This window comes from Taudactylus pleione, unplaced genomic scaffold (genome assembly GCF_031769625.1).
Source record: "Taudactylus pleione unplaced genomic scaffold, aTauple2 ptg000085l, whole genome shotgun sequence".
Lineage (NCBI taxonomy): Eukaryota > Metazoa > Chordata > Amphibia > Anura > Myobatrachidae > Taudactylus > Taudactylus pleione.
In genome coordinates, this window is record NW_028284487.1 from 4544314 (window position 1) to 4556861 (window position 12548).

General features: G+C 35.1%; 15 non-coding genes across 15 annotated transcripts; all 15 read left to right on the forward strand.

Moving 5' to 3' along the window:
- Positions 1-1042: 1042 nt before the first annotated feature.
- On the forward strand, positions 1043-1124 carry TRNAS-CGA (transfer RNA serine (anticodon CGA)). Its single transcript has one exon. It is a non-coding gene; the product is annotated as a tRNA-Ser (tRNA).
- Positions 1125-1599: 475 nt separating this feature from the next.
- On the forward strand, positions 1600-1681 carry TRNAS-CGA (transfer RNA serine (anticodon CGA)). Its single transcript has one exon. It is a non-coding gene; the product is annotated as a tRNA-Ser (tRNA).
- A 1479-nt stretch (positions 1682-3160) lies between these two features.
- On the forward strand, positions 3161-3242 carry TRNAL-CAA (transfer RNA leucine (anticodon CAA)). The gene has a single exon. It is a non-coding gene; the product is annotated as a tRNA-Leu (tRNA).
- Positions 3243-3449: 207 nt separating this feature from the next.
- TRNAS-CGA (transfer RNA serine (anticodon CGA)) lies at positions 3450-3531 on the forward strand. Its single transcript has one exon. It is a non-coding gene; the product is annotated as a tRNA-Ser (tRNA).
- Positions 3532-3738: 207 nt separating this feature from the next.
- Positions 3739-3820, forward strand: TRNAS-CGA (transfer RNA serine (anticodon CGA)). Its single transcript has one exon. It is a non-coding gene; the product is annotated as a tRNA-Ser (tRNA).
- Positions 3821-5031: 1211 nt separating this feature from the next.
- Positions 5032-5113, forward strand: TRNAS-CGA (transfer RNA serine (anticodon CGA)). The gene has a single exon. It is a non-coding gene; the product is annotated as a tRNA-Ser (tRNA).
- A 475-nt stretch (positions 5114-5588) lies between these two features.
- On the forward strand, positions 5589-5670 carry TRNAS-CGA (transfer RNA serine (anticodon CGA)). Its single transcript has one exon. It is a non-coding gene; the product is annotated as a tRNA-Ser (tRNA).
- A 1479-nt stretch (positions 5671-7149) lies between these two features.
- TRNAL-CAA (transfer RNA leucine (anticodon CAA)) lies at positions 7150-7231 on the forward strand. Its single transcript has one exon. It is a non-coding gene; the product is annotated as a tRNA-Leu (tRNA).
- A 207-nt stretch (positions 7232-7438) lies between these two features.
- Positions 7439-7520, forward strand: TRNAS-CGA (transfer RNA serine (anticodon CGA)). Its single transcript has one exon. It is a non-coding gene; the product is annotated as a tRNA-Ser (tRNA).
- Positions 7521-7727: 207 nt separating this feature from the next.
- Positions 7728-7809, forward strand: TRNAS-CGA (transfer RNA serine (anticodon CGA)). The gene has a single exon. It is a non-coding gene; the product is annotated as a tRNA-Ser (tRNA).
- A 1211-nt stretch (positions 7810-9020) lies between these two features.
- On the forward strand, positions 9021-9102 carry TRNAS-CGA (transfer RNA serine (anticodon CGA)). The gene has a single exon. It is a non-coding gene; the product is annotated as a tRNA-Ser (tRNA).
- A 475-nt stretch (positions 9103-9577) lies between these two features.
- Positions 9578-9659, forward strand: TRNAS-CGA (transfer RNA serine (anticodon CGA)). The gene has a single exon. It is a non-coding gene; the product is annotated as a tRNA-Ser (tRNA).
- Positions 9660-11138: 1479 nt separating this feature from the next.
- On the forward strand, positions 11139-11220 carry TRNAS-CGA (transfer RNA serine (anticodon CGA)). The gene has a single exon. It is a non-coding gene; the product is annotated as a tRNA-Ser (tRNA).
- A 207-nt stretch (positions 11221-11427) lies between these two features.
- Positions 11428-11509, forward strand: TRNAS-CGA (transfer RNA serine (anticodon CGA)). Its single transcript has one exon. It is a non-coding gene; the product is annotated as a tRNA-Ser (tRNA).
- A 207-nt stretch (positions 11510-11716) lies between these two features.
- TRNAS-CGA (transfer RNA serine (anticodon CGA)) lies at positions 11717-11798 on the forward strand. Its single transcript has one exon. It is a non-coding gene; the product is annotated as a tRNA-Ser (tRNA).
- Positions 11799-12548: the final 750 nt, after the last annotated feature.

Consider the following 12548-nt stretch of genomic DNA (forward strand, 5'->3'; position numbering starts at 1 on the left):
CTGCATTTTAGGAACATGTCATCAAACCATCTCCAATTTTTTTTTACTGTTTCATGATGTAATGGTTATTTATGTGTAGATCTGAGTTAAAATTTGTTTTGTTAATAACAACTAAACTTTTAATTAACAAATCAGCAGCACTAGGAAGAAATGTGCATATCAGATACTTTCAAATATCACAAAACTGTAGTGCTATCTGTGGAATTACAGTGAATGTATTGCAATTATTTCCATCAGCCACTTTGTAAGATACATAGCAAAGTTTATTTGTTCATTCCAGAACATATTATCATCTTCATCATAATCAACAATTGCCACCAAGCTCTGGAAATCTTTCCCATCTTAAAGTTAATCTTAAATATATCTCTATAACACTGACATGAGCTGTTTCTTTTTAATACATAAACAGTAATTGAAAAATTTAAATCAATATTTTTTGGAAACCATCATACTCACCATTGTATCCTAATCTTGATTTAATCCTAGTTTGCAGCCTTGATGTTATGAACTAATTATTTCACATATACATTTACAGAATTCTATGATGTGCCTTTCACAATATCCATACTGCCACTAAAGAATGCAAAATTTGATCTTGAGAGATCTGCAGAGATGTAATGAATGATGAGAGAAAATGCATGTTAATAAACAAATTTATGATTGTGCAGTGGCAGGTGTGCTAATTCTACATTAAATAAGCATGGGGCCAATGAAATAAACAGAACGATAATAAATTATTTTGTACTCCAGGTAATGTCGGGTAGTGGTATAGAAGTAGTTGTGGCCGAGTGGTTAAGGCGATGGACTTGAAATCCATTGGAGTTTCCCTGCTACGTCTTGCTTTTCGAGCATGTCAAAAACAAAGATCATACTTCCTTGACTCCTTTATTTTCTAGGAAACTATACTAGCTATTATATTTCCCATAGTTTGTCTATTAATATAGCAGCCACCAAATAGAAATTGCAACAGGTTTTAAATGACAATCATGAAATGGAAAGCAATTATTTTTCCACAGAAGCTCATCACAAAATCAACATGCAGGTAGTTGTGGCCGAGTGGATAAGGCGATGGACTCGAAATCCTTTGGGGTTTCCCCGCGCAGGTTCAAAACCTGCCAGCTACGTCTTGCTTTTTGAGCATGTAAAAAACAAAGATCATACTTCCTTGACTCCTTTATTTTCTAGGAAACTATACTAGCTATTATATTTCCCATAGTTTGTCTATTAATATAGCAGCCACCAAATAGAAATTGCAACAGGTTTTAAATGACAATCATGAAATGGAAAGCAATTATTTTTCCACAGAAGCTCATCACAAAATCAACATGCAGGTAGTTGTGGCCGAGTGGTTAAGGCGATGGACTCGCGCAGGTTCAAATCCTGCCAGCTACGTCTTGCTTTTCGAGCATGTAAAAAACAAAGATCATACTTCCTTGACTCCTTTATTTTCTAGGAAACTATACTAGCTATTATATTTCACATAGTTTGTCTATTAATATAGCAGCCACCAAATAGAAATTGCAACAGGTTTTAAATGACAATCATGAAATGGAAAGCAATTATTTTTCCACAGAAGCTCATCACAAAATCAACGAGCAGGTAGTTGTGGCTGAGTGGTTAAGGCGATGGACTCGAAATCCATTGGAGTTTGCCCGCGCAGGTTCAAATCCTGCCAACTACGTTTTGCTTTTCAAACTTATTTATAAACACAATATGCATTTAAGATGTAGAAAAGCAAAATATGTTATGTTGAACAATGTAACTGTCTCATCCTAAATCACCTTCACCTGCATCCTATTTCACAATGGACTGCTTTTTGAAGCACGTGATCTCAGACAGTGAGGCTCTTCCTGCATTTTAGGAACATGTCATCAAACCATCTCCAATTTTTTTTTTACTGTTTCATGATGTAATGGTTATTTATGTGTAGATCTGAGTTAAAATTTGTTTGTTAGTAACAACTAAACTTTTAATTAACAAATCAGCAGCACTAGGAAGAAATGTGCATATCAGATACTTTCAAATATCACAAAACTGTAGTGCTATCTGTGGAATTACAGTGAATGTATTGCAATTATTTCCATCAGCCATTTTGTAAGATACATAACAAAGTTTATTTGTTCATTCCAGAACATATTATCATCTTCATCATAATCAACAATTGCCACCAAGCTCAGGAAATCTTTCCCATCTTAAAGTTAATCTTAAATATATCTCTATAACACTGACATGAGCTGTTTCTTTTTAAAACATAAATAGTAATTGAAAAATTTAAATCAATATTTTTTGGAAACCATCATACTCACCATTGTATCCTAATCCTGATTTAATCCTAGTTTGCAGCCTTGATGTTATGAACTAATTATTTCACATATACATTTGCAGAATCCTATGATGTGCCTTTCACAATATCCATACTGCCACTAAAGAATGCAAAATTTGATCTTGAGAGATCTGCAGAGATGTAATGAATGATGAGAGAAAATGCATGTTAATAAACAAATTTATGATTGTGCAGTGGCAGGTGTGCTAATTCTACATTAAATAAGCATGGGGCCAATGAAATAAACAGAACGATAATAAATTATTTTGTACTCCAGGTAATGTCGGGTAGTGGTATAGAAGTAGTTGTGGCCGAGTGGTTAAGGCGAAGGACTTGAAATGCATTGGAGTTTCCCTGCTACGTCTTGCTTTTCGAGCATGTCAAAACCAAAGATCATACTTCCTTGACTCCTTTATTTTCTAGGAAACTATACTAGCTATTATATTTCCCATAGTTTGTCTATTAATATAGCAGCCACCAAATAGAAATTGCAACAGGTTTTAAATGACAATCATGAAATGGAAAGCAATTATTTTTCCACAGAAGCTCATCACAAAATCAACATGCAGGTAGTTGTGGCCGAATGGTTAAGGCGATGGACTCGCGCAGGTTCAAATCCTGCCAGCTATGTCTTGCTTTTCGAGCATGTAAAAAACAAAGATCATACTTCCTTGACTCCTTTATTTTCTAGGAAACTATACTAGCTATTATATTTCACATAGTTTGTCTATTAATATAGCAGCCACCAAATAGAAATTGCAACAGGTTTTAAATGACAATCATGAAATGGAAAGCAATTATTTTTCCACAGAAGCTCATCACAAAATCAACGTGCAGGTAGTTGTGGCCGAGTGGTTAAGGCGATGGACTCAAAATCCATTGGGGTTTCCCTGCGCAGGTTCAAATCCTGCCAGCTACGTCTTGCTTTTCGAGCATGTAAAAAACCAAGATCATACTTCCTTGACTCCTTTATTTTCTTGGAAACTATACTAGCTATTATATTTCACATAGTTTGTCTATTAATATAGCAGCCACCAAATAGAAATTGCAACAGGTTTTAAATGACAATCATGAAATGGAAAGCAATTATTTTTCCACAGAAGCTCATCACAAAATCAACGTGCAGGTAGTTGTGGCCGAGTGGTTAAGGCGATGGACTCGAAATCCATTGGGGTTTCCCCGCGCAGGTTCAAATCCTGCCAGCTACGTCTTGCTTTTCGAGCATGTAAAAAACAAAGATCATACTTCCTTAACGCCTTTATTTTCTAGGAAACTATACTAGCTATTATATTTCACATAGTTTGTCTATTAATATAGCAGCCACCAAATAGAAATTGCAACAGGTTTTAAATGACAATCGTGAAATGGAAAGCAATTATTTTTCCACTGAAGCTCATCACAAAATCAGTGTGCAGGTAGTTGTGGCCGAGTGGTTAAGGCGATGGACTCGAAATCCATTGGCGTTTCCCCGCGCAGGTTCAAATCCTGCCAGCTACGTCTTGCTTTTCAAACTTATTTATAAACACAATATGCATTTAAGATGTAGAAAAGCAAAATATGTTATGTTGAACAATGTAACTGTCTCATCCTAAATCACCTTCACCTGCATCTTATTTCACAATGGACTGCTTTTTGAAGCACGTGATCTCAGACAGTGAGGCTCTTCCTGCATTTTAGGAACATGTCATCAAACCATCTCCAATTTTTTTTTACTGTTTCATGATGTAATGGTTATTTATGTGTAGATCTGAGTTAAAATTTGTTTTGTTAATAACAACTAAACTTTTAATTAACAAATCAGCAGCACTAGGAAGAAATGTGCATATCAGATACTTTCAAATATCACAAAACTGTAGTGCTATCTGTGGAATTACAGTGAATGTATTGCAATTATTTCCATCAGCCACTTTGTAAGATACATAGCAAAGTTTATTTGTTCATTCCAGAACATATTATCATCTTCATCATAATCAACAATTGCCACCAAGCTCTGGAAATCTTTCCCATCTTAAAGTTAATCTTAAATATATCTCTATAACACTGACATGAGCTGTTTCTTTTTAATACATAAACAGTAATTGAAAAATTTAAATCAATATTTTTTGGAAACCATCATACTCACCATTGTATCCTAATCTTGATTTAATCCTAGTTTGCAGCCTTGATGTTATGAACTAATTATTTCACATATACATTTACAGAATTCTATGATGTGCCTTTCACAATATCCATACTGCCACTAAAGAATGCAAAATTTGATCTTGAGAGATCTGCAGAGATGTAATGAATGATGAGAGAAAATGCATGTTAATAAACAAATTTATGATTGTGCAGTGGCAGGTGTGCTAATTCTACATTAAATAAGCATGGGGCCAATGAAATAAACAGAACGATAATAAATTATTTTGTACTCCAGGTAATGTCGGGTAGTGGTATAGAAGTAGTTGTGGCCGAGTGGTTAAGGCGATGGACTTGAAATCCATTGGAGTTTCCCTGCTACGTCTTGCTTTTCGAGCATGTCAAAAACAAAGATCATACTTCCTTGACTCCTTTATTTTCTAGGAAACTATACTAGCTATTATATTTCCCATAGTTTGTCTATTAATATAGCAGCCACCAAATAGAAATTGCAACAGGTTTTAAATGACAATCATGAAATGGAAAGCAATTATTTTTCCACAGAAGCTCATCACAAAATCAACATGCAGGTAGTTGTGGCCGAGTGGATAAGGCGATGGACTCGAAATCCTTTGGGGTTTCCCCGCGCAGGTTCAAAACCTGCCAGCTACGTCTTGCTTTTTGAGCATGTAAAAAACAAAGATCATACTTCCTTGACTCCTTTATTTTCTAGGAAACTATACTAGCTATTATATTTCCCATAGTTTGTCTATTAATATAGCAGCCACCAAATAGAAATTGCAACAGGTTTTAAATGACAATCATGAAATGGAAAGCAATTATTTTTCCACAGAAGCTCATCACAAAATCAACATGCAGGTAGTTGTGGCCGAGTGGTTAAGGCGATGGACTCGCGCAGGTTCAAATCCTGCCAGCTACGTCTTGCTTTTCGAGCATGTAAAAAACAAAGATCATACTTCCTTGACTCCTTTATTTTCTAGGAAACTATACTAGCTATTATATTTCACATAGTTTGTCTATTAATATAGCAGCCACCAAATAGAAATTGCAACAGGTTTTAAATGACAATCATGAAATGGAAAGCAATTATTTTTCCACAGAAGCTCATCACAAAATCAACGAGCAGGTAGTTGTGGCTGAGTGGTTAAGGCGATGGACTCGAAATCCATTGGAGTTTGCCCGCGCAGGTTCAAATCCTGCCAACTACGTTTTGCTTTTCAAACTTATTTATAAACACAATATGCATTTAAGATGTAGAAAAGCAAAATATGTTATGTTGAACAATGTAACTGTCTCATCCTAAATCACCTTCACCTGCATCCTATTTCACAATGGACTGCTTTTTGAAGCACGTGATCTCAGACAGTGAGGCTCTTCCTGCATTTTAGGAACATGTCATCAAACCATCTCCAATTTTTTTTTTACTGTTTCATGATGTAATGGTTATTTATGTGTAGATCTGAGTTAAAATTTGTTTGTTAGTAACAACTAAACTTTTAATTAACAAATCAGCAGCACTAGGAAGAAATGTGCATATCAGATACTTTCAAATATCACAAAACTGTAGTGCTATCTGTGGAATTACAGTGAATGTATTGCAATTATTTCCATCAGCCATTTTGTAAGATACATAACAAAGTTTATTTGTTCATTCCAGAACATATTATCATCTTCATCATAATCAACAATTGCCACCAAGCTCAGGAAATCTTTCCCATCTTAAAGTTAATCTTAAATATATCTCTATAACACTGACATGAGCTGTTTCTTTTTAAAACATAAATAGTAATTGAAAAATTTAAATCAATATTTTTTGGAAACCATCATACTCACCATTGTATCCTAATCCTGATTTAATCCTAGTTTGCAGCCTTGATGTTATGAACTAATTATTTCACATATACATTTGCAGAATCCTATGATGTGCCTTTCACAATATCCATACTGCCACTAAAGAATGCAAAATTTGATCTTGAGAGATCTGCAGAGATGTAATGAATGATGAGAGAAAATGCATGTTAATAAACAAATTTATGATTGTGCAGTGGCAGGTGTGCTAATTCTACATTAAATAAGCATGGGGCCAATGAAATAAACAGAACGATAATAAATTATTTTGTACTCCAGGTAATGTCGGGTAGTGGTATAGAAGTAGTTGTGGCCGAGTGGTTAAGGCGAAGGACTTGAAATGCATTGGAGTTTCCCTGCTACGTCTTGCTTTTCGAGCATGTCAAAACCAAAGATCATACTTCCTTGACTCCTTTATTTTCTAGGAAACTATACTAGCTATTATATTTCCCATAGTTTGTCTATTAATATAGCAGCCACCAAATAGAAATTGCAACAGGTTTTAAATGACAATCATGAAATGGAAAGCAATTATTTTTCCACAGAAGCTCATCACAAAATCAACATGCAGGTAGTTGTGGCCGAATGGTTAAGGCGATGGACTCGCGCAGGTTCAAATCCTGCCAGCTATGTCTTGCTTTTCGAGCATGTAAAAAACAAAGATCATACTTCCTTGACTCCTTTATTTTCTAGGAAACTATACTAGCTATTATATTTCACATAGTTTGTCTATTAATATAGCAGCCACCAAATAGAAATTGCAACAGGTTTTAAATGACAATCATGAAATGGAAAGCAATTATTTTTCCACAGAAGCTCATCACAAAATCAACGTGCAGGTAGTTGTGGCCGAGTGGTTAAGGCGATGGACTCAAAATCCATTGGGGTTTCCCTGCGCAGGTTCAAATCCTGCCAGCTACGTCTTGCTTTTCGAGCATGTAAAAAACCAAGATCATACTTCCTTGACTCCTTTATTTTCTTGGAAACTATACTAGCTATTATATTTCACATAGTTTGTCTATTAATATAGCAGCCACCAAATAGAAATTGCAACAGGTTTTAAATGACAATCATGAAATGGAAAGCAATTATTTTTCCACAGAAGCTCATCACAAAATCAACGTGCAGGTAGTTGTGGCCGAGTGGTTAAGGCGATGGACTCGAAATCCATTGGGGTTTCCCCGCGCAGGTTCAAATCCTGCCAGCTACGTCTTGCTTTTCGAGCATGTAAAAAACAAAGATCATCCTTCCTTAACGCCTTTATTTTCTAGGAAACTATACTAGCTATTATATTTCACATAGTTTGTCTATTAATATAGCAGCCACCAAATAGAAATTGCAACAGGTTTTAAATGACAATCGTGAAATGGAAAGCAATTATTTTTCCACTGAAGCTCATCACAAAATCAGTGTGCAGGTAGTTGTGGCCGAGTGGTTAAGGCGATGGACTCGAAATCCATTGGCGTTTCCCCGCGCAGGTTCAAATCCTGCCAGCTACGTCTTGCTTTTCAAACTTATTTATAAACACAATATGCATTTAAGATGTAGAAAAGCAAAATATGTTATGTTGAACAATGTAACTGTCTCATCCTAAATCACCTTCACCTGCATCTTATTTCACAATGGACTGCTTTTTGAAGCACGTGATCTCAGACAGTGAGGCTCTTCCTGCATTTTAGGAACATGTCATCAAACCATCTCCAATTTTTTTTTACTGTTTCATGATGTAATGGTTATTTATGTGTAGATCTGAGTTAAAATTTGTTTTGTTAATAACAACTAAACTTTTAATTAACAAATCAGCAGCACTAGGAAGAAATGTGCATATCAGATACTTTCAAATATCACAAAACTGTAGTGCTATCTGTGGAATTACAGTGAATGTATTGCAATTATTTCCATCAGCCACTTTGTAAGATACATAGCAAAGTTTATTTGTTCATTCCAGAACATATTATCATCTTCATCATAATCAACAATTGCCACCAAGCTCTGGAAATCTTTCCCATCTTAAAGTTAATCTTAAATATATCTCTATAACACTGACATGAGCTGTTTCTTTTTAAAACATAAACAGTAATTGAAAAATTTAAATCAATATTTTTTGGAAACCATCATACTCACCATTGTATCCTAATCTTGATTTAATCCTAGTTTGCAGCCTTGATGTTATGAACTAATTATTTCACATATACATTTACAGAATTCTATGATGTGCCTTTCACAATATCCATACTGCCACTAAAGAATGCAAAATTTGATCTTGAGAGATCTGCAGAGATGTAATGAATGATGAGAGAAAATGCATGTTAATAAACAAATTTATGATTGTGCAGTGGCAGGTGTGCTAATTCTACATTAAATAAGCATGGGGCCAATGAAATAAACAGAACGATAATAAATTATTTTGTACTCCAGGTAATGTCGGGTAGTGGTATAGAAGTAGTTGTGGCCGAGTAGTTAAGGCGATGGACTTGAAATCCATTGGAGTTTCCCTGCTACGTCTTGCTTTTCGAGCATGTCAAAAACAAAGATCATACTTCCTTGACTCCTTTATTTTCTAGGAAACTATACTAGCTATTATATTTCCCATAGTTTGTCTATTAATATAGCAGCCACCAAATAGAAATTGCAACAGGTTTTAAATGACAATCATGAAATGGAAAGCAATTATTTTTCCACAGAAGCTCATCACAAAATCAACATGCAGGTAGTTGTGGCCGAGTGGATAAGGCGATGGACTCGAAATCCTTTGGGGTTTCCCCGCGCTGGTTCAAATCCTGCCAGCTACGTCTTGCTTTTCGAGCATGTAAAAAACAAAGATCATACTTCCTTGACTCCTTTATTTTCTAGGAAACTATACTAGCTATTATATTTCCCATAGTTTGTCAATTAATATAGCAGCCACCAAATAGAAATTGCAACAGGTTTTAAATGACAATCATGAAATGGAAAGCAATTATTTTTCCACAGAAGCTCATCACAAAATCAACATGCAGGTAGTTGTGGCCGAGTGGTTAAGGCGATGGACTCGCGCAGGTTCAAATCCTGCCAGCTACGTCTTGCTTTTCGAGCATGTAAAAAACAAAGATCATACTTCCTTGACTCCTTTATTTTCTAGGAAACTATACTAGCTATTATATTTCACATAGTTTGTCTATTAATATAGCAGCCACCAAATAGAAATTGCAACAGGTTTTAAATGACAATCATGAAATGGAAAGCAATTATTTTTCCACAGAAGCTCATCACAAAATCAACGAGCAGGTAGTTGTGGCTGAGTGGTTAAGGCGATGGACTCGAAATCCATTGGAGTTTGCCCTCGCAGGTTCAAATCCTGCCAGCTACATTTTGCTTTTCAAACTTATTTATAAACACAATATGCATTTAAGATGTAGAAAAGCAAAATATGTTATGTTGAACAATGTAACTGTCTCATCCTAAATCACCTTCACCTGCATCCTATTTCACAATGGACTGCTTTTTGAAGCACGTGATCTCAGACAGTGAGGCTCTTCCTGCATTTTAGGAACATGTCATCAAACCATCTCCAATTTTTTTTTTACTGTTTCATGATGTAATGGTTATTTATGTGTAGATCTGAGTTAAAATTTGTTTGTTAGTAACAACTAAACTTTTAATTAACAAATCAGCAGCACTAGGAAGAAATGTGCATATCAGATACTTTCAAATATCACAAAACTGTAGTGCTATCTGTGGAATTACAGTGAATGTATTGCAATTATTTCCATCAGCCATTTTGTAAGATACATAACAAAGTTTATTTGTTCATTCCAGAACATATTATCATCTTCATCATAATCAACAATTGCCACCAAGCTCAGGAAATCTTTCCCATCTTAAAGTTAATCTTAAATATATCTCTATAACACTGACATGAGCTGTTTCTTTTTAAAACATAAATAGTAATTGAAAAATTTAAATCAATATTTTTTGGAAACCATCATACTCACCATTGTATCCTAATCCTGATTTAATCCTAGTTTGCAGCCTTGATGTTATGAACTAATTATTTCACATATACATTTGCAGAATCCTATGATGTGCCTTTCACAATATCCATACTGCCACTAAAGAATGCAAAATTTGATCTTGAGAGATCTGCAGAGATGTAATGAATGATGAGAGAAAATGCATGTTAATAAACAAATTTATGATTGTGCAGTGGCAGGTGTGCTAATTCTACATTAAATAAGCATGGGGCCAATGAAATAAACAGAACGATAATAAATTATTTTTTACTCCAGGTAATGTCGGGTAGTGGTATAGAAGTAGTTGTGGCCGAGTGGTTAAGGCGATGGACTTGAAATGCATTGGAGTTTCCCTGCTACGTCTTGCTTTTCGAGCATGTCAAAACCAAAGATCATACTTCCTTGACTCCTTTATTTTCTAGGAAACTATACTAGCTATTATATTTCCCATAGTTTGTCTATTAATATAGCAGCCACCAAATAGAAATTGCAACAGGTTTTAAATGACAATCATGAAATGGAAAGCAATTATTTTTCCACAGAAGCTCATCACAAAATCAACATGCAGGTAGTTGTGGCCGAATGGTTAAGGCGATGGACTCGCGCAGGTTCAAATCCTGCCAGCTATGTCTTGCTTTTCGAGCATGTAAAAAACAAAGATCATACTTCCTTGACTCCTTTATTTTCTAGGAAACTATACTAGCTATTATATTTCACATAGTTTGTCTATTAATATAGCAGCCACCAAATAGAAATTGCAACAGGTTTTAAATGACAATCATGAAATGGAAAGCAATTATTTTTCCACAGAAGCTCATCACAAAATCAACGTGCAGGTAGTTGTGGCCGAGTGGTTAAGGCGATGGACTCGAAATCCATTGGGGTTTCCCCGCGCAGGTTCAAATCCTGCCAGCTACGTCTTGCTTTTCGAGCATGTAAAAAACCAAGATCATACTTCCTTGACTCCTTTATTTTCTTGGAAACTATACTAGCTATTATATTTCACATAGTTTGTCTATTAATATAGCAGCCACCAAATAGAAATTGCAACAGGTTTTAAATGACAATCATGAAATGGAAAGCAATTATTTTTCCACAGAAGCTCATCACAAAATCAACGTGCAGGTAGTTGTGGCCGAGTGGTTAAGGCGATGGACTCGAAATCCATTGGGGTTTCCCCGCGCAGGTTCAAATCCTGCCAGCTACGTCTTGCTTTTCGAGCATGTAAAAAACAAAGATCATACTTCCTTAACTCCTTTATTTTCTAGGAAACTATACTAGCTATTATATTTCACATAGTTTGTCTATTAATATAGCAGCCACCAAATAGAAATTGCAACAGGTTTTAAATGACAATCGTGAAATGGAAAGCAATTATTTTTCCACTGAAGCTCATCACAAAATCAGTGTGCAGGTAGTTGTGGCCGAGTGGTTAAGGCGATGGACTCGAAATCCATTGGCGTTTCCCCGCGCAGGTTCAAATCCTGCCAGCTACGTCTTGCTTTTCAAACTTATTTATAAACACAATATGCATTTAAGATGTAGAAAAGCAAAATATGTTATGTTGAACAATGTAACTGTCTCATCCTAAATCACCTTCACCTGCATCTTATTTCACAATGGACTGCTTTTTGAAGCACGTGATCTCAGACAGTGAGGCTCTTCCTGCATTTTAGGAACATGTCATCAAACCATCTCCAATTTTTTTTTACTGTTTCATGATGTAATGGTTATTTATGTGTAGATCTGAGTTAAAATTTGTTTTGTTAATAACAACTAAACTTTTAATTAACAAATCAGCAGCACTAGGAAGAAATGTGCATATCAGATACTTTCAAATATCACAAAACTGTAGTGCTATCTGTGGAATTACAGTGAATGTATTGCAATTATTTCCATCAGCCACTTTGTAAGATACATAGCAAAGTTTATTTGTTCATTCCAGAACATATTATCATCTTCATCATAATCAACAATTGCCACCAAGCTCTGGAAATCTTTCCCATCTTAAAGTTAATCTTAAATATATCTCTATAACACTGACATGAGCTGTTTCTTTTTAAAACATAAACAGTAATTGAAAAATTTTAATCAATATTTTTTGGAAACCATCATACTCACCATTGTATCCTAATCTTGATTTAATCCTAGTTTGCAGCCTTGATGTTATGAACTAATTATTTCACATATACATTTACAGAATTCTATGATGTGCCTTTCACAATATCCATACTGCCACTAAAGAA